Source organism: Orcinus orca, chromosome 2 (genome assembly GCF_937001465.1).
Source record: "Orcinus orca chromosome 2, mOrcOrc1.1, whole genome shotgun sequence".
Classification (NCBI taxonomy): domain Eukaryota; kingdom Metazoa; phylum Chordata; class Mammalia; order Artiodactyla; family Delphinidae; genus Orcinus; species Orcinus orca.
In genome coordinates, this window is record NC_064560.1 from 165,541,510 (window position 1) to 165,563,705 (window position 22,196).

Below are 22,196 nucleotides of genomic sequence, written 5' to 3' on the forward strand. Positions count from 1 at the left end.
TTAGGTTTTCAAAGTATAGTCATGCAGGTCATATTGTTACTTCATGACTGTTTTCTTAATTTCTTCCAATAACTTGTGTTTGTATCAGGAGAAATTAATGGACTCGTGAAAAATGTTCCATTTTACGCATAGATTGTTTGTAACAAACTCATTTTATTAAAAATGCTGTAGCAACTTTACTTTTTTTTAATCCTTTAGAGGGTCATGTTGACTCTAGTTATTGGAGTTCCAAATGATATGTGATTGAATATGAAAACTTGTCTCAGGGTCTGTTTATCTTTTTTAAATTATATTGTTAAATACTTGTTTAAATGATCATGTTAACCTTTAAAGGTTAACATTTGTTTTAACATTATTTAGGTATAAATGAAAGTATTATTCCTCTTCAAAATAAGAGTTTTTGTCAGGCCACAAAGTCCCTTGGAATGTGGTATGCTAAATTTGAAACAATTTTTTTCCCTAGATATTTAGCTATGTGCCATAGAAGGTGATTTTTTAGATAGTTTCTCTCTTTCTCTTTTATTTTTATTTTTTTTCTTTTTATTTCTGAAAAGTAAGATGCCTATTCCAGTTCAGTGAATGTGGTAATATCAAATCCAGGTAGAATGGTACATTTCATCTTGTCTTCATTTTTTAAGGTGAGCTAGTTTATAAAATCGAGAATAAATCATTTTGTTAGGTGTTGGCTCCCTTCTAGTATAAAAATATTAATCTTTTTAGCAGTAAGTCATTCTATTGTAAATACTTTAAAATGTTTAAAAGGAATTTATAAAAAAGGAATTATAGAAAAACTTAAACGATGCCTAAATTAATACCATATACATGAATGATAGTTAGAATTTATAATTGGTATTTTGTTATAAAAGACATGTATTTGGATAAAAACATTGTGTACGTTAGTCTAAATGAAATGAATACCTTCTCATGATACTCATACTTTCCTTTATTGTACTCATTTATTTATTATTCAGCAATATTTATTAAGTGTCTGCTATATTATAGGCACTGTTCTACATTCTGAGTGATACCAGTCAACAAAATAGAAATTATTGATCTCATGGAGCTTATACACTTGTAGAGAGAAAGAAACTAAACAAATATGTATGTCAGATGGTGATAAATGTTCTAGAGAAAGGTGACTACATCAAGGAAGGTAATAGGGAATGTCAGAGTGGGGAGTGTACCATTTTTATATAGAATGGTCAGGGAAGGTTTCACTGAGAGGGTGACACTGAATTTGATGAGGGAAGGACTATGGTGGATATTTGGGCAAGTGTGTTTCAGACAAGAAGTTCAAAAGCCCTGTGTTGGGTACAGGCTCAGCATATTTAGAAACCTAAGAAATTAATTGTGTAATTATTTCTTTCACTTTTTTCTTTCCCAGTAGATTCTAAGGTCCACTAAAACAGTGGGGAAAGACCGTCTCTGTCTTGCTCATCATTGTATCCTTGGTACTCAGTATAGTGCCAAACACATGGTAGGCAGTGGGCCAGTGAATAACTATGGTTGAATTCATGAATGATGAGGGGAAATTTTGGAGGAATCTTTATTTTTTTTAAATTAAGTTCATACTACTAAGATATTTAGAGCTTCAAAGGTCTTCTTAGGTGGAAAACAAGAGAGCTCTTGAGGAAGAATGATTCTTCTAAAGGTCACTGTTCATTATGGTAGCATTCTTGTGATGGCAATGATTTTTCTCTCTTATTCTAGCTATTGATAGGGTATCCTTTGTTTAGATGGATGGTCTAGACATGGGAAGATACTTGCTGTGGAAGACCTCCTTGCAGTAGAATCTGGACTCAAATAACTGGGTTGAAATTCCTGTTTGATGCTTGCTCGCTGTGTGACCCTCCCCCTTTATTTCCTTTTAATTGCCCTGGTTTTCTTATCTGTAAGACAGATGCTGTTATTTCAATTACAGTATTCTCTTAAACATTTTCTCTTGCATATTGGGATTTTCTCATTAATCTTCTAATATACCACTCATGTAGACTATTCTTTTTTTTATTTTTTAAGGAAATTACATTTAAGAAAATAGGACTTTGGAATCAGACATTCTTGGGTTCTATAAAAGTTCACTTCTTAAAGTTATCTGTTAACATGTGTCAGAGTTTTATCTAACTAATGAGAAAACAATCAGGAAGACCAAAGAACTGCTACTAAGAGTATTTGAGCATCAGGAGTTCATGTATTCATTTAGGAAAGGGATGCCAATATAAAATTGCAAAGCTACATAGAAGTCTCATTAACTTTCTGAAGGAAAAGGAAGCCATTATCATCTTGGAAACTTGTAATGTAAAACAGTGAGTTCAATTTATATATCATCATGGTCTTTATCATCATCTCCAGTATCAGCAAACTGGATTGTTTCATCATCTCCAGCACCAAATATATCTTTTTCATTGATTTTAGCATGTTTTGGAAGCTTGCCATATACCTTCAGACTTATAGCTTTATCTGCATTGTATTTTGAAATTACATCAGCTTTGTTATCCTGATAGGCAGACCAACCAATAAGATATCTGAGGTATTTATTTAAACCATTTTCCTCATTTTTCCTTTGATATGGCATAGCCTCTTTACACATCAAAGCACATTGCGTCTACTCATTCATCTCCCAACGTTCTGATTACCTGAGCATACGCTTATTCATACGCTTTACACACCAACCGTTTTTGGATTCATTTTCTTTCTTACCCTTGTACCTGTTTTTACCTTCTTTACCTTTATTCTTGGGCATGGCAATGCTTCCCAGCATCTCAAATTCCTTTCCTGTGGTGGCAGTGGCAGCTGCTCCTTTGAGTGGCACACAGGACAAAGTAGCACGTGGTAATATGGAACCACGTGTGTGGGAGAGTTTTGAGACTGAGCTTTTCTAAGACATACTTAGCAGCATCAAAATTCTTTTCTTGCCTCTTCCCTTTCTGTGTATGTTAATATTCTTAAGGTTTTCTGGGGACAGGTAAAGAGTAATCTTCACTCTTATGCTTTCTTAGCCTTATTACTAAGGTGGACCTCTCTGCTTGTGTCTTTACTGAATGTCCCAAGGATTCATTGAGGACTTTTTATCTTGTTTGTGAGAACATGGATGATTCCTGGCCCTGTGTAAGCTGGGAATTATTCACCTTTTATTATCTGGCAATTATTCTTTCCCAGAAGTTGTTTTTGCTCAACCTTAATTTGCATATGCAAATTGGTATTCAGGTAAAATTTAAGTGGAAATTCCCCTCCGCCCCCCCTTAAAAAAATTGGTCTTTTCATTGTTCTCTGACTTCAGGACTTCCCTCCCCTGCCCCCACCCCCGCCAAATAATTGCTGCTTTGGCCTTTCTGTGCTCTGACCTCACCTGTCTTTTCTTTTTTTTCTGTTTTTTTGGAATTTGGGGGTCATGGCTGAGACTGGCATCATAAATATGAGATTCATTAGTATATGATGGTATTGAAAGCTGTGAGAGTGAATTCAACTTAGAGATGAGTCTACGTAGAAAACACTCCAGAGTTCAGAGGTCAGGGAGTTGAAGGGAAATAAGCAAAGGTGATGAGAATGGGGAATCAGGTGGAGGAAAACTGGGAGAGAGTGGGCCATAGATGCCAATTAAAAAAAAAAGAGGGTAGATATGAAGGAGGAAGATATAAATCAGTTCAAATATTTCAGGTAATTAAGATGAGGACTGCAAATTTTTTTTTTGAATTTTATTTTTTATACAGCAGGTTCTTATTAGTTATTTATTTTATACATATTAGTGTCTATATGTCAATCCCAATCTCCCAGTTCATCTCACCACCACCACCACCACCCCCTCCCGCTTTCCCCCATTGGGGTCCATGTTTGTTCTCTACATCTGTGTCTCTATTTCTGTCTTGCAGACTGGTTCATCTGTACCATTTTTCTAGATTCCACATATATGCGTTAACATACGATATTTGTTTTTCTCTTTCTGACTTACTTCACTCTGTAAGACAGTCTCTAGATCTGTCCACATCTCTACAAATGACCGAAATTTGTTCCTTTTTATGGCTGAGTAATATTCCATTGTATATATGTGCCACATCTTCTTCATCCAGTCATCTGTTGGTGGGCATTTAGGTTGATTCCACGACCTGGCTATTGTAAATAGTGCTGCAGTGAATATTGGGTTGCATGTGTCCTTTTGAATTATGGTTTTCTCAGGGTATATGCCCAGTAGTAGGATTGTGGGGTCACATGGTAATTCTATTTTTAGTTTATTAAGGAACGTCTGTACTGTTCTTCATAGTGGCTGTATCAATTTACATTCCCACCAACAATGCAAGAGGATTCCCTTTTCTCCACACCCTCTCCAGCATTTATTGTTTGCAGATTTTCTGATGATGCCCATTCTAACCGGTGTGAGGTGATACCTCATTGTAGTTTTGGTTTGCATTTCTCTAATAATTAGTGATGTTGAACAGTTTTTCATGTGCTTCTTGGCCATCTGTATGTCTTCTTTGGGGAAATGTCTATTTAGGTCTTCTGCCCATTTTTTGATTGGGTTGTTTGTTTTTTTAATATTGAGCTTTATAAGCTGTTTGTATATTTTGGAGACTAGTCCTTAGTCCGTTGATTTGTTTATAAATATTTTCTCCCATTCTGAGGGTTGTCTTTTCATCTTGTTCATAGTTTCCTTTGCTGTGCAAAAGCTTTTAAGTTTCATTAGGTCCCATTTGTTTATTTTTGCTTTTATTTCCATTACTCTAGGAAGTGGGTCAAAAAGGATCTTGTTGTGGTTTATGTCAAAGAGTGTTCTTCCTATGTTTTCCTCTAAGAGTTTGATAGTTTCTGGCCTTACATTTAGGTGTTTAATCCATTTCGATTTATTTTTCTGTATGGTGTTAGGAAGTGTTCTAAGTTCATTCCTTTACATGTAGCTGTCCAGTTTCCCCAGCACCACTTATTGAGGAGACTGTTTTTTCTCCGTTGTATATCCTGGCCTCCTTTGTCATAGATTAGTTGACCATATGTGCATGGGTTTATCGCTGGGCTTTCTATCCTGTCCATTGATCTATGTTTCTGTTTTTGTGCCAGTACCATATTGTCTTGATTACTGTAGCTTTGTAGGATAGTCTGAAGTCAGGGAGTCTGATTCCTCTAGCTCCATTTTTTTTTTTTTCCTCAAGATTGCTTTGGCTATTTGGGGTCGTTTGTGTCTCCATACAAATTTAAAGGTTTTTTTGTTCTCATTCTGCAAAAATGCCACTGGTGATTTGATAGGGATTGCCCTGACTCTGTAGATTGCTTTGGGTAGTACAGTCATTTTCACAATATTGATTCTTCCAATCCAAGAGCATGGTATATCTCTCCATCTGTTTGTGCCATCTTTGATTTCTTTCATCAGTGTCTTATAGTTTTCTGAGTACAGGTCTTTTGTCTCCCTAGGTAGGTTTATTCCTAGGTATTATATTATTTTTGTTGCAGTGGTGAATGCGATTGTTTCCTTAGTTTCTCTTTCTGATCACTTGTTCTTAGTGTATAGGAATGCAAGAGATTTCTGTGCATTAATTTTGTATCCTGTAACTTCACCAAATTCACAAATGAGCTCTAGTAGTTTTCTGGTGGCATCTTTAGGATTCTCTATGTATAGTATCATGTCATCTGCAAACAGTGATAGTTTTACTCCTTCTCTTCCAATTTATATTCCTTTTATTTCTTTTTCTTCTCTGATTGCCATGGTTAGGACTTCAAAAATTATGTTGAATAAGAGTGGTGAGAGTGGACATCCTTGTCTTGTTCCTTATCTTAGAGGAAATGCTTTCAGTTTTTCACCATTGAGAATGGTGTTTGCTGTGGGTTTGTCGTATATGGCCTTTATGATGTTGAGGTAGATTCCCTCTATGCCCACTTTCTGGAGATTTTTATCATAAATGGGTGTTGACTTTGTCAAAAGCTTTTTCTGCATCTATTGACATGATCATATGGTTTTTATTCATCATTTTGTTAATATGGTGTATCACATTGATTGTTTTGTGTAGATTGGGGAATCCTTGCATCCCTGAGATAAATCCCATTTGATCATGGTGTATGATCCTTTTAATATGTTGTTGGATTGTATTTGCTAGTATTTTGTTGAGGATTTTTGCATCTATATTCATCAGTGATAGTGGTCTGTAATTTTCTTTTTTGTAGTATCTTTGTCTGATTTTGGTATCAGGGTGATGGTGGCTTCACAGAATGAGTTTGGGAGTGTTCCTTCCCTGCAATTTTTTGGTAGAGTTTGAGAAGGATGGGTGTTAGCTCTTCTCTAAATGTTAGATAGAATTCACTTGTGAAGCCATCTGGACTTTTGTTTGTTGGAAGATTTTTAATCACAGATTCAATTTCGTTACTTGTGATTGATCTATTCATATTTTCTGTTTTTTCCTGGTTCAGTCTTAGAAGGTTATACCTCTAAGAATTTGTCCATTTCTTCCAGATTGTCCATTTTATTGGCTGAGAGTTGCTTGTAGTAGTCTCTTATGATGCTTTGTATTTCTGTGGTGTCCATTGTAACTTCTCCTTTTTCATTTCTAATTTTATTGATTTGAGTCCTATCCCTCTTTTTCTTGATGAGTCTGGCTAAAGGTTTATCAATTTTCTTTATATTCTCAAAGAACCAGCTTTTAGTTTTATTGATATTTGCTATTGTTTTCTTTCTTTCTGTTTCATTTATTTCTGCTCTGATCTTTATGATTTCTTTGCTTCTGCTAACTTTGGGTTTTCTTTGTTCTTCTTTCTGTAGTTCCTTTAGGTGTAAGGTTAGATTGTTTATTTGAGATTTTTCTTATTTCTTGAGGTAGGCTTGTATTGGTATAAACTTCCGTCTTAGAACTGCTTTTGCTGCATTGCATAGGTTTTGGATCGTCATGTTTTCATTGTCATTTGTTTCTATGTATTTTTTTATTTCCTTTTTGATTTCTTCAGTGATTTCTTGGTTATTTAGTAGCGCACTCTTTGGCCTCCATGTGTTCGTGTTTTTTACATTTTTTTCCCTGTAACTCATTTTTAATCTCATAGTGTTGTGGTCAGAAAAGATGCTTGATATGATTTCAATTTTCTTAAATTTACTGAGGCTTGATTTGTGACCCAAGATGTGACCTATCCTGGAGAATGTTCTGTACGCACTTGAGAAGAAAGTGTAATCTGCTGGTTTTGGATGGAATGTCCTATAAATACCAATTAAATCTCTCTGGTCTGTTGTGTCATTTAAAGCTTCTGTTTCCTTATTTATTTTCATTTTGGGTGATCTGTCCATTGGTGTAACTGAGGTGTTAAAGTCCTCCACTATTATTGTGTTACTGTCGATTTCCTCTTTTACGGCTGTTAGCATTTACCTTATGTATTGAGGTACTCCTGTGTTGGGTGCATATATATTTATAATTGTTATGTATTCCTCTTGAATTGATCCCCTGATCATTAGGTAGTGTGCTTCCTTGTCTCTTGTAACATTCTTTATTTTAAAGTCTATTTTATCTGATATGAGTTTTGCTACTCCAGCTTTCTTTTGATTTCCATTTGCATGGAATATCTTTTTCCATCCCCGTACTTGCAGTCTGTATGTGTCCCTAGGTCTGAAGTGGGTCTCTTGTATCAGCATATATATGAGTCTTGTTTTTGTATCCATTCAGCAAGCCTGTGTCTTTTGGTTGGAGCATTTAATCCATTCATATTTAAGGTAATTATCGATATGTATGTTCCTATGACCATTTTCTTAATTGTTTTGGGTTTGGTTTTGTAGGTCCTTTTCTTTTGTGTTTCCCGTTTAGAGAATTTCCTTTAGCATTTGTTGTAAAGCTGGTTTGGTGGTGCTGAATTCTCTTAGCTTTTGCTTGTCTGTAAAGCTTTTGATTTCTCCATTGAATCTGAATGAAATCCTTGCCAGGTAGATTAATCTTGGTTGTAGATTCTTCCCTTTCATCACTTTAAATATATTGAGTACTCCCTTCTGGCTTGTAGCGTTTCTGCTGAGAAATCAGCTGTTAACCTTATGGGAGTTCCCTTGTATGTTATTTGTCATATTTCCCTTGTTGCTTTTAATAATTTTTCTTTGTCTTTAATTTTTGTCCATTTGATGACTATGTGTCTCGGCATGTTTCTCCTTGGGGTTATCCTGCCTGGGACTCTCTGCGCTTCCCGGACTTGGTTGGTTATTTCCTTTCCCATGTTAGGGAAGTTTTCAACCATAATCTCTTCGTATATTTTCTTGGGTCCTTACCCTCTCTCTTTTCCTTTTGGGACCCCTATAATGCAAATGTTGGTGTATTTAATGTTGTCCCAGAGGTCTCTTAGACTGTCTTCATTTCATTCTTTTTTCTTTATTCTGTTCTGCAGCAGTGAATTCCACCCATTCTGTCTTCCAGGTCACTTATCTGTTCTTCTGCCTCAGTTATTCTGCTGTTGATTCCTTCTAGTGTAGTTTTCATTTCATTTATTGTATTGTTCATCTCTGTTTGTTTGTTCTTTAATTCTTCTATGTCTTTGTTAAACATTTCTTGCATCTTCTCGATCTTTGCCTCCATTCTTTTTCCAAGGTCCTGGATCATCTTCACTATCATTATTCTGAATTCTTTTTCTGGAAGTTGCCTATCTCCATTTCATTTAGTTGTTTTTCTGGGGTCTTGTCTTGTTCGTTCATAGTCCTCTGCCTTTTCATTTTGTCTGTCTTCCTGTGAATGTGTTATGTTCCACAGGCTGCAGGATTGTAGTTCTTCTTGCTTCTGCTGTCTGTCCTCTGGTGGATGTGTCTATCTAAGAGGCTTATCCTCACCTGTCTTTTCAACTCAGCAATGTACTGACTTCTGTTTGGGTTTCTGCTCCAGCATCCTGCAGTCCCAAAAGTCCTTTCAGAAAGACATGCTAGGTAATTATAGGGCTCACCTTTTTTGTTTCCCTTTTTTTTGAAATCACTTTTGAGCTACCTGTTGTCCAATGTCATATATGTAGTTTGTCCAGTTTTCTAGTTGCTTACATATCAAAATTAATTCTGGATTATATTACTCCCTGATGGGTGAAAGTAGAGATCTCTTAACACTTTTAAATTGAAGAATGATATTCTTAGCAAGTGATACATCCTGCACATCCTGTAAATAAAACCTACTTTGGCTGCTTTTCGTCTAATACTAGTTACTAGTCAACTGATGCATTAAATTAAAGTTAGTATAACCCTAACTAATAGGCTGATTCTTTTGGGTACTTTTATGCCTCTCTGAAGAGCACTGTTTTTTTTATGGTACTTTTTTTCGATTAAACATGATTCAATATAGCTATAAAACAAAAACAGAAACCTTAACATAAGTCTTACTTAGTATAGAAACTTTTTGCTAATAAAAAACAAATCTGTTTTATATTCCATCTATTGAGATACAGTGAAATAGTATAAATTTAGTACTGCTCATTATTTCTTTAAAATTCTTCCAATTAGTTTAAAAGCATTGGTAATTGGAAGTAGAATGTAGATATAAACTGGTGTGAAGTTGAGAATGTCTCATTAAGTTTGGAATTTAAAAAAAGGGTGTATTTGGTGAAGAACGATACAGTGAGCCTAAAGTGTTTGTTTTTTTTTTTTTTTAAAGGATCTGAGGTGCTCATGAAAGAGTTAAAGACGTATGCGTATGGTTGTTTCGGTTGGCAACATGAGCTTCATCCTTCATCATTAGTGTTTACAGTGTTTCAGTTACTATACTAGGTACAAGGTGCCCTATCTGGTAGTCATTTTTTTTTTCTATGGTGTTCTTAGTTGAGAGACTTGAAATTCTTAGGGGAATGTTTGAAAATGAGTCAGTAGTAGCATTGTGATTTGAATGTTGTGTGCTCAGGCTTAAAGAAGGCATTTTTGTCTCTAGCATCAGAATTGCCTGTAAGTAAATCTTAAGAAAAAATTCTGAAGAAATTTATAGCCATGATTTACATATCTCTCAAGGGATAAGGGTCAGGGTTATAATTATAGTTGAGAGAACTATAAATGCACTAACTCTAACAGATGGTACCAAAATGTCTGAATTTTTGTTACTTTTATTATTTCTTAAAAACTGTTTAATGATACCTGTAAAAATTACTGCTTCTAGATACAGCTATTAGGTTTGGTACAGCAAAAATTGTTTAACTCTTTAATTTTTTTGATAGCAGATACAAAATGCAGATACCTAATTATTCAAAATCTTTTAGATACTAATGACTGTTCACTTGTGAGAAAATTTAAACTGATATATGACAGCCACTAGATCCATTTGTCAAACCTGCTTTTGGTTTTGGTCTGTTATTGCTGAAAGAGATGTGTCTACCCATAGTGTTACCTAGGTGACATGGATGCACTGCATTTCATCTTTCTAAATTGTTTACCATTGAAATTCATGGATTAGGTTTGTTATTTTGGTTGCGTGTTCCCTTGTTACTTTGCTACTAAAGAGTCATAATCCCTCAATAATAATGGTTTTGGTCAGCCAAGCCATATTGCTTTGATTCATTTGAAGTCGAGAACAGGACTCCATAACGAAATAGATCTGGCTATGAGTCTTGGCTCCTTCTGGCTTTGTGACCTTAGGTGAATTACTTAACCTCTGCTGGTATATTTGATATTAGTATAGTTTACTAGTTAAATGAGTGAACACTGGAGCCAGTTTGTGAGGATTTGAATCCTGGTTGTGCTACTTAATAAGCTGTGTAACTTTGGGCAGGTCACTAACTTTTCTGCTTCCTCTTTCTCATCTGCAAATTAGAGATAATTATAGTATCTATCTGTATAACACTTGGAGTGTTTTATACCTACCTGGCATGTAGTGAGCACTCATACATGTTTGCTAGTATTATCTTCTATAAAATGAGGACAGAAATAACATAATAAAGATGTTATGAGGCCTGAATGAATAAATAAATAAAACACTTTGCACAGAGACTTAGTAAATGTTCAGTAAATGATGGTACTCTAAGGGGATTAATATTATGATGATGCAGCAGATGTGCCTGTGAAGTAAGCGTAGATTCAGGATTTGTAACTGAAGAGACCATACTGGAGCTTCGTTGCTAATTGGTGAGGACAACACAGTGTGTTCCAACATTCTGTTAGGTCACTTATACAGAACAAATCATCTTTTATATCCTAGCTGGTGCACAAGATGTGGTAGATGAAAAATTCTATCCAATAAGACTTCAGAATTGCAATCTTGGTGTACCTACTGTAATACAGTTTGGGATTGGCCACACTCCACAGCTGGCCAAGGAAGTAAAAGCATTTATTGGGAAAATCTTTTACATCAGCCATATTAAAGATACAATATAAAACTTTTCTCAATATGAAGGGTTATTTAGAAGTTTTGAAAAACGGATAGCGAGTCATGATGCAGGCTCCTATGATTCTACCCAACTCTAAAATCTGTTTTCCCCTTCTGTAGTAATAGAATCCTGATCTATTTTTAGCTTAGGCACATTGATGCCTGGAAGAAAAGACTATATTTCCCAGCTATGTGACTAAGTTCTGGCAAAAGAAATAAAAGTAGAAGCATTATGTGTGTTCTTGCACTGATTCAGCTGTAAGAGACCCCATTTTGCTGTTCAGTTTCTTTTCTTCTTTTTGACCTGTATTGAAGACATGGAAACTGGAACTTTAGCAAACATTTTGGTCCATGAGGTGATCTTGATGATGGAAGTTAGGTACCTAGAGTGGTGGAAAAGTTAGAAGCTTTGGCCCCTGAGGATACTTGCAACCACTGTCTCCTATATCACCTATCTGTAGACAACTTTTACAAAAGGAAAAAATAAACCTCAATCTTGTTTAAGCCAAGTTACTGCTGTGTTTGGGTATTCTGTAATGTGTAGAATATATTCCTGAGGGGAAGGAGCATAAATAATAAAGCACCACTGAGATTTAATGGCTGTTGTACAACGTGGGGTGTGTGGGGGAACTTAAGATAAATGAGAATTGAAGGGGAGTAGCATAAATGACTCAGGGATTGAGAAGATTGTGGATCTACTTTGATTATACTGGTGAAATTTTATTAGATTAATGGGAAACATGAAACTATTTTATGGGAAAAATATTTTAACAATACAGTAACATTTGTACAATTAGTTTTTAAATTACATTTTGTTGGATATTGGGGGTGGTTAGAGGAGCTGGCAAAATTGATGGCGGAGCATAAATCATTTTTGTCATTAGAATATTAACAATTTTTCATAGATTGCTATTGTTAGGTTGTTATGCTATTGTTAAATGAAGTACTCATAACTTTGTAGTTTTTTTCTGGTAAATATATTCTTATTAATGCTACTTCGGGTGTCTCCTCTAAAAATTTTGGATTGGCAAATATGGAAAAAAATTTAGAAGACATCGGATTAGCTATTTTCTGTAGAAGAGGTTGAGAAGAGATTATTTTGAAGCCTATACAGCAAATGGTTGAGATTATTTCACTCTTTTACATAAAGCTTATTCTAAAAAGTTGATTATGTATTGATACCTGGGCCCTCACTTTTAAATGGTTTGTGTGACACCAGAATAATTGACTGGACATATTTAGTTCAGTAGCTTTGGATAGACAAAGGTTTAGATGCCTGAGCTGAGAATGTTACAGTCCCTTTAATCATGTTGCCTAATTTATGATTTGGTTTTATTTGGGTAGTGTGGAATTATAGGCCTAGAAAGACTTCAGGAGGTCATATATTTTATTGTAGTTTATCAAATGTGTTTCCTATATAGTTTTGATCTTTGTTTTTCCTTGTGGATCTATTCATTCCTTTCCATATATCTCTTATCATTTAAATTTTGTTTATTTAAAGGCTAGTAACAATTAAGTACAGTACATACTTTACTCGTCATTTTTTATCATCTTATTTCCTTTTTTTCTTTGTTTTATAGATTTTCCTGGACAGTACATAATTATAGTTTTTTTTGAGGAATAAATTGAAATCATAAATTATATAGCACTACCCAGATATAAAACAATAAAATACTTTGTCTTCACTTTTTAAAAAATACAGGAATATTTTATTGTTATGAGATTTTTTTTTCCCTTGGACTTTTTATCTCATAACTGGAAGTTTGTATTTTTTGACCACTTTCACTCAGTTTACTTACCTCCCACACTCCCAGCCTCTAGCAATCACCAATCTGTTCTCTGTATCTGGGAGTTTGGGGTTTTTTTAGATTCCACATATAAGTGAGATAATACAGTATTTGTCTTTTTCTGTCTCTTTTATTTTACTCACCATAATGCTGTCAACCTTCATCCATATTCTTGCAAGTGGCAGGATTTTCTTTTTTTATGTGGCATACTATTCCATTATATATATTATATCCCATTTTCTTTATCCATTCTCCCTTGATAGACACTTAAATTGCTTCCATATCTTGGCTGTTGTTCTAGTGAACAATATCATGTTCCAGTGAACATGGAGCTGCAGATATCTTTTTGAAATACTGATTTTGTTCCTTTGGATAAATACCCAGAAGTGGCATTGCTGATCATATGGTAGTTCTGTTTTTAATTTTTTGAGGAGCTGCCATACTGTTTTCCATAGTGGCTGCACCAATTTGCACTCCCGCTAACAATACACAAGGGTTACCTTTTCTTATGAGCACTTGTTATTTCTTGTCTTTTTGATAAAAATATGTGTGAGGTGGTATCTCATTGTGGTTTTGATTTGCATTTTGCTGATGATTAGTGGTGTTGAGCACCTCTTCATGTACCTGTTGGCCATTTGTATGTTGTCTTTGGAGAGATGTCTATTTAGATCCTCTGTCCATTTTTAAAATGGATTGTTTATTTTTTCTGTTGAGTTGTATGAGTTCTCAGTATATTTTAGATCTTAATCCCTTATCAGATATATGGCTTCCAAATATTTTATAGGTTGTTGCCTTTTCATTTTGTTTATGGTTTCCTTTGCTATGTAGAAGCTTTTTAGTTTGATGTAGTCCCACTTGTTTATTTTTGCTTCTGTTGCCTTTTTTGCTTTTGATGTCAAATTAAAAAAATCACTGCCAAGACTGATGTCAAGAAGGCGTTAAAATTTTATGGTGCAAAGTCAATGGAATTAAGGAAAGGCTAACCATAACTCCTTTATTTACTGATAATTAATCATAGCTTTTATTTATCAATCCCATACTACATGCTAGTCACCATGACTAGCACTTTCCATACATATCTCAGTTCAAGACTACTTTAAATATTCATTTAAACTAGCAAAAGTAAATAAATTAAAGAGACAGAGTTAATAGCCTAACTCAACCAAAATATAATAATAATAGCTATAATAATTGTAGTTATTATGTTTTAACTCTAATTGGTCCATAATGAATGTTATTACCTAATTCACAGAGAGGTTAAATAATTTGGCCACTGTCACACAGCTAGAAAGTGGAGGAAATGGGCAAACACTGTTCTAGTTGACTCTAAAACTCACTCTCTATAAAGCCTCCGATGATTACATTGCTAAATGTTATTGAGTGCATCTCTGTATAGATGTTTTACTAGTTTCTTTAAGTATTGCATTAAAAATACATAACTTGTTACAATCTACTGGTGTATTGATGTTTTACCAATTTGAGTGAAGTGTAGAAAGTTTACCTCTAAAGTTCCATTACTCTCTCTCACATGATGGTCTTAAATATTTCTTCCACATATATTTAGAACTACAACAGTTGTATACTTTTTTGCTTCACCTGTCAAACATAATGTAGAAAACTCAAGAACAGAAGGTTAAGTATATTATATTTACCCATGTTTTTGCTATTTCCTATGCTCTTTCTTCCTTCTTGGATTTAAGAAGCAAAAAGAAAACTCAGACAACTTACTGCCTGCCGTGTTGTTCCATTAGTCCCTAGATCCCTAGCAGGTCTGCCTTTGCTTTCCACCTTACACAGTCATCTTGTTTCACCTCTCTGATTACTTCATTGTTCAGTGGCCGACTCTTAAGGAGAAATATCCCAAATCTGTCTACCTCAGGCGAATTGTTTGACGAATGACAGCTTACTTCTTGAGAATTTTGCAGTCAACAATATTTACTATAAATGGGGAACAAAAAACTACATGTTTATTGTAAAAGCTTTTGAGAATCCTGAGAATTATTGGTGGTCAAGAGTAAAGAAATGTGTAAGTAACCCAGTGAGGAAACTGAGGTTGCTTTTATAAAACGAACATTAATAAACCATTAAGTGTTAAAAAAAAAAAAAAAGTGGCCAGGGTTTTTTAGCTGTTCATAGTGGGAGGGATGGGGAGAAGTACATCTTTTCCATCTTGGTCTGGAACTGAAAGTTGCTTCACTGTACTTTAAATGTAAAAAAAATTAGGTCAGCTGGAGTTGTTTTATCTAGTTTTCCTAATAGTGTGCTATTTAGAAGGAAAAGCTTGAGGCCCTTAAATCTCTGGATTGAGTTAGACTCGACATATCCTAGTGATATAGTTGCTTATCCTTGGGTTAAAAAGTACGTGTGAAGGAGATTTTCTAGCTTCCCTTGCAATTCTTGAAGTGAGCAGGTTCTTAATAACAATAATAAAAAAAAAGGTATCATTGATTTTGGTTCTGCCACTTACTGACTTTATGACTTTATTTAATCTCAATGTGCCTTAATTTCCTCCACTGTAAAATGGGGATAATAGTACTTATAAGATTGTTGAAAAGATTAAATAGTATTATAATTGTGAAGTAAAGAGAAAAGTACCTTGCATTCAGGAAGCACTATATAAATGTAGCTGTTTTCATCATTATACTTAGAATGATAGGCCCATATGATAGGAATTATTACAGTCATTTCAAGGATAGAAAATTCAGGCTCAGAGAAAGTAAGATGCCTTGCCCGATTCTTTTCTGGCCCAATTCTATTTAAGTATTATTAGGAAATACACCCAGAGCTGTCTGACCTTACAGCATATACTTTTCCAAGGTATGATGCTATGCATCAACATCATCAAATCCCTCTGCATCCTGCATTTTCACCTAACATTATATTATGTGTATTTGTCTTCATACTTTACATTTAAACCGAGCTATAACATCTCACCAGTGATTGCACCATAATTTATCTAAACTTCTCTTATTTTAGGATATATAAATTGTCTCTGTGCCGCCCATCTGGTTCATGTGTTAATGAATTGAATGCTAGCCAATAATATCGGTATATTATTCTTTATACATGCAGTAGTAAAGATTAGCCTTTAAAGGGCATCATGCCTCTTATATGAGGATTGAAATGTGTTGTGTTTTTTTTTTTTTTTTTTTTTTTTTTTGTGGTACGCGGGCCTCTCACTGTTGTGGCCTCTCCTGTTGCGGAGCACAGGCTCCGGACACGCAGGCTCAGCGGCCATGGCTCACGGGCCCAGCCGCTCCGCGGCATGTGGGATCTTCCAGGACTGGGACACGAACCTGTGTCCCCTGCATCAGCAGGCGGACTCTCAACCACTGCGCCACCAGGGAAGCCCTGAAATGTGTTTTTAAAAAATGTATATCCCACTAAAATTTTCAGTAGCATAATATGTTTATTACACTTTTGAATCTCTGCTGTTGTGTAGAAACTCTTTTAAATCTCTTTGAATCTGAATTTTTAAATCTCTATTGTTATTTAGAAAGAGTTCTCTAGAAAGATTGTGCCTCTTTAGTCATTATTTGTTGTATGAGACTTGTAATTTTTGCTATACATCTGTCGGCCCTTATTAACTATTAAATGTAGTATTGGAGGCCTCTGCAGTTTATCAAGAGTTGGCTTGAGTGTCTTTGTTTTGAAATTATATTTGGATATATTTCTTTCTGAGCATCTACTTTTGACATTTTCTGCATGTAACTATAAATGAATAAACATGAAAATGACTTTGAATCTTAGTTCTAATTCTTCGAAAACTTTATTTTTATTTTGCCTAGGATTTTGACTATAGATATTAAATAAATATATGCACATTGTGTAATATTCATGCATTCACTTTTTTCTACAAATATTAATACAAGGCTTGTTCTATTTTAGGCACTGTGCTCTAAATCCCTGCTCTATTGGTACATATCTTTTATTATAGGAAATAAATAAGCCAATAAGTATTGTGATAGAGAATAATGGGGGGTGGTGAGTGCTTTTTTTTTTTTTTTTTTAAAGACAAGATATTGTAGCATTCTTGTAGGGTTTTATAGTCATTCATTCTTGCTTTCAGGATACCAATTTTATTTTGGCGCCTACCCTTACGGATAAATCCTGATTAGTCTAAGCCATAATAGTAATCCCATTTCACTTACCAGTGATTGATTTTGCAAAGGATGAGGTGACTCACTCTTGTTAATAGGATATGCAAATTTAAGGGAGACTTCTTTCAGTGGCTTCCTTTAAAATGAGACTGACTAGAAGAAATTACCAATTGTTCTTTTACACATAATTACTTGTGGCTGGAATTGAGGCAGCTAACTTGTTACCGTGAAGAGAGCTAGGAGGAGGACAGAGACTGTCGTGCCAAGCAGGTAGAATTGAAAGATGAAAAGAGTTTTTTGACTATTTCATGGAGCAATTGAATTAATTAACTTTTTGTCAATTGAGAAATTTATTTCCTTATTTTTAAAGCCATTTTGAGTTGGATTTTCTCTTATGTGTGTCCTAGCATGTCATAATTGATACATATTGTCATGGACTGTCCCTGAAAAGAGGTGACATTTAAGTAGAGGTTTGAATTATAAGAATAAGCCAAAGGGATTTCAGCTCAGGTAGAAGGAACAGCAAGAATGAAGGCCCCATGATAGGTTAAGAACTTGACGTATTCTAAAAACTGGCAGAAGGCTGGTATACCTAGTTTCTGATGGCAAGGGAAAGATAATAGTAACAATGTTTATAAATTGTGTTACAGTTTCTAAACCACTTTTACTTATATTATTTAATGTGATCTTCACAATTAAGTGAAGTGACCATTTTGTAGTTTGGTAAACTGCCCGTATATTTATAGCCAGTGATTGATTTGAAATGGTTGCTCTTTCTACAATATGATGTTGCCAATCGAGTGTATATTATGTATATACTTCATAACCAGATGAAATGGTAAGATATACATTTTATTTGAATTTGTTAGTGTTCCCACTTTTCAGCGGTATTGATTTATTTAAGGTGGAAGGCACAGATGCAAAGGCCAGATTTCTGGATCCATTTGAGTAGTATAAATTAATTGCATCAGTAAACACAACCTGGTGTGTTATCTTGAGTTAAGGTGAGTGAGATGCTCCTGATAGAAACCTCATAAATGTGGTTATGTGTTTGTACTTCATAACTAGGAAGATTAATTTCTAAGATATTGGCTGGTCTCAGTGAATTAATATTTTGTGCTCATGTAGTCAGGATACCTGGCATTTTAAGTTCATATGTGTATATACTGTGACCTTACTGATAAGCATACAGTGAGAGTATGATAGATGACTCTGTAAGTAATGAATGAAAATTGAATTTTATAATCTTGGTAGGGGCTTTATAAAAATTTCCTTTTCTTTCCTCTCCTGCCCTTCCCTCTTTTTCCCTTCCATGCTTTTCCCTTCCCTCACTTTCTCTCTTTCCTTCCTCCCCTGCCTTACTCCCTTCATTCCACATACCAGTTTAGTTATTTCACCAATTGCTTTTATACAAATAAGTTGATTTCAACTAGCATGAAAGGACCATCTTAATTTATGATACCGTTTTTACTTGCTTTTTCCTACTTCTTTCTTAAATTAATAAACACAATTTTATTACTGCCCTTTTCCCATATATGGAGGCTGGACAGTAAGAAAGATTTTAAATAAGTTCTTCAACAGTACTTAATTTGAAAATGAACTGAGATCAGTTGAGAAGATATTTAAATATATAGTCTTGGACCTATATTAATTTAGAATTGACTTGAATTATATATGCATAGGGCTCTTTAAATATTTGTACTTTGTAATTGATAAATAGCTTTTCTCTAAAAATTTCATTTATATTTCTCTTTATCAACCTGATGCCTTTAAAATATAACAGTCATGCTTAACCTTTGCTACATTATAGTAGTCATTCATTAAATTTGCTGAATAAATTATTTTTTTCTGTTGAAATTTTCAGTTTATTCTGTTACATTGAATTACTTTAAGAAGCACAATGATTTGCTTTTTATTCTTTCCAGTTGTTAAAAAATTCTTCTAAAGATGATAACTCTAAACTATAGTAGATATTACAATCTAAGGAATCATTATTATTTGAATATTTATGATGCTTTCTTTCACTTTGAGAAAAAGATAGGCTACGAAGAAGATTCAGATCAGTTTCAGTATAGTTTGTTAATTATATTACTAGTTATTTTAGTTGATTCTCACTTTGAAATGTGTAAAAGATAAAATTTTCACATTAACATTTGGATTGAAGTTGATGATATGTGTAGAATAATTACTTCTGATTTTTTCATTAAAAGTAGGAATGTACAATGATGATTTTGCTGAAGAAAATCTGTCTCATTGAAACTCAAAATGCAAGCACATAATTTAGCCATTTAATGAATTAGCATCCTTCAATTATTGACATTTTCAATTATATTCACAAAATGGAGATAGTTTAAATTTTCTGTTATGATTTTTCAACTTTATTGAAGCATAACTTACATCAATAAAATGTACATATATTAAGTGTACACTTAGATGATTTTTCTTAAATCTATACCTTCTTATAACTGTCATTCCCCTTTTTAATCAGTTGTCTGCTTGTTCCCTGGCAATCAGTGGTCTGATTTTAGTCACTATATGTTAGTTTCTCTGTTCTAGAGCTTCATATAAATGTGTATTCTTTTTTTGTCCCTGACATCTTTTGCCAGGCATGTTTTAGAGATTCATCCATGTTGTGTAAATCAGTAGTTCCTGTTTCGTACTGAATAATATTCCATTTATATGAATGTGTTACGTTTATTTATCCATTTAGCTGTTGGTTAGACACTTGGATTTTTTCAAATTTTTGATTCATTAATAAAGTGGCTGTTGTGTCTTCTATAAATATTTGGTGGAATTCACACATAAAGCCAGGTGGGCCTAGAGTTTTCTTTGTGGGAAGGTTTACTAATACACATTCATCATCTTTAATAGATACAAGGCTCTGTGGCTATTCAGGTTATTTATTCCTTCTTGATTGAGCATTGGCAGTTTATTTTAAGAAATTTATCCATTTCAGGTCTGGTTTCATATTTATTGACCCAATGTTGTTCATAGTATTTCCTTATTATCCTTTTGTAGCATCTGTAGTGATGCTTCCTCTTTCATTCCTTATATTGGCAGCTTATGTCTTCTTTTTTTCCCGTTGATTAGTTCATCTAGAATATTATCAATTTTATTGATCTTTTCAAGGAATTTGTTTTTAGTTTCATTGATTTTTTTCCCTCTATTGTTTATCTGTTTTATATTTCATTGATAGAATTTACGATGTGAAGCTTTTACCTATTTCACCAAACTTTCAAATACTTTCACACTTCTTGAAGTATAACATAGGGACTTTAAAACCATTTTCTTGGGACTTCCCTGGTGGTGCAGTGGTTAAGAATCTGCCTGCCAATGCAGGGGACATGGGTTCGATCCCTGGTCCGGGGAGATCCCACATGCCACAGAGTAACTAGACCTGTGCGCCACAACTACTGAGTTTGTGCTCTAGAGCCTGCGAGCCACAACTACTGAGCCTGTGTGCCACAACTACTGAAGCCCATGCACCTAGAGCCCGTACTCCACAACAAGAGAAGCCACCGCAATGAGAAGCCCGCATGCCACAGCTAGAGAAAGCACGCGTGCAGCAATGAAGACCCAATGCAGCCAAAAATAAAGAAATCAATTTTTAAAATTTTTTTAAAAATTAAAAACCATATCCTTTTTTCTGCCTGTCATACATCTTATGACATTGTTACAAACCCTATAGTATTTGTTATTTTAGTTTTAAAGAATCAAATGTATTTTGTTTTTCGAATCAAATTTATTTTAAAAGAAATTAAAAATGAGAAAAAGTTTCACTTATACCTGCTCATAAATTTGTTCATTGTTTACATTCAAGTTTCCATCCACAATGATTTTCTTTAAGCCAGAAAAGCATCCCTTTAAATATGTCTTGTAGAATGTATCTGTTGGCAACAAGTTTTTTTCAGCATTTGTTTTCTGAAAATGTATTTATTTTGCCTTTATCTTTTAAAAGCTTTTTATTTTGGAATAATTTTAGAATTACAGAAACTTTGCAAAGAAAGTACAGAGAGTTTTCATATACTTTTTGCCCAGGTTCTCCTAATGTTAACATCTTACATAGCCTGGTACATTTGTCAAAAGTAATAAATTAGGGCTTCCCTGGTGGTGCAGTGGTTGAGAGTCCGCCTGCTGATGCAGGGGACACGGGTTCATGCCCCGGTCCGGGAGGATCCCACATGCTGCGGAGCGGCTGGGCCCGTGAGCCATGGTCGCTGAGCCTGTGCCTCTGGAGCCTGTGCTCCGCAACGGGAGAGGCCACAACAGTGAGAGGCCCGCGTACCGCAAAAATAAAAAGTAATAAATTAACAGGGTGCAATATTATTTATTAAACTACACACTGTATTTGGGTTTCACCAGTTTCTCCACAGTGTCCCTTTTCTCTTCCAAGATCTAATCCAAGATACCATGTCTCCTTAGTCTTCTCTAATCTGGGACAGTTTCTTCATTGTTTCATGTTTTTTATGACCTTGATAGTTTTGGAAAGTATATTTGGCTCAGGTATTTTGTTGGATGACCCTCAGTTTGGGATTTTTTGGTATTTTTTTCTCATTTTTAGACTGGAATTATGGGTTTGTGGGTTGAATACCACAGAGACAATGTGCCCTTCTTCAGTACCGTTTAGAGTTGTTTCATCAGTGTAAAAATTTTCCCTGGAGCCCCTTGGATAATCAGCCCTTCCTTACAGCTTCAGGCCTTGGCAACTGCTGATCTATTTTTTCACCCTGTAGTTTTCCTTTTGCCATAATGTTAGATAAATGAATTACACAATATGTATCTTTTGGTTCTAGCTTCCTTCACCTAGCAAAATGCATTTAAGATTCACCCTTTTTTTTTTTTTAACATCTTCATTGGAGTATAATTGCTTTACAATGTTGTGTTAGTTTCTGCTGTATAACAAAGTGAATCAGCTATATGTATACATATATCCCCATATCCCTTCCCTCTTGCATCTCCCTCTCACTCTCCCTATCCCACCCCTCTGGGTGGTCACAAAGTACCAAGCTGATCTCCCTGTGCTATGCGACTGCTTCCCACTAGCTATCTGT

General features: G+C 34.6%; 1 protein-coding gene and 1 pseudogene across 10 annotated transcripts in view; one reads left to right on the forward strand and one right to left on the reverse strand.

The window, feature by feature from the left end:
• FUT8 (fucosyltransferase 8) overlaps positions 1-22,196 on the forward strand; it is a 319,157-nt gene that overhangs the window by 131,763 nt on the left and 165,198 nt on the right. The window lies entirely within an intron of this gene.
• On the reverse strand, positions 2,305-2,740 carry LOC101279338 (eukaryotic translation initiation factor 1A, X-chromosomal-like; annotated as a pseudogene).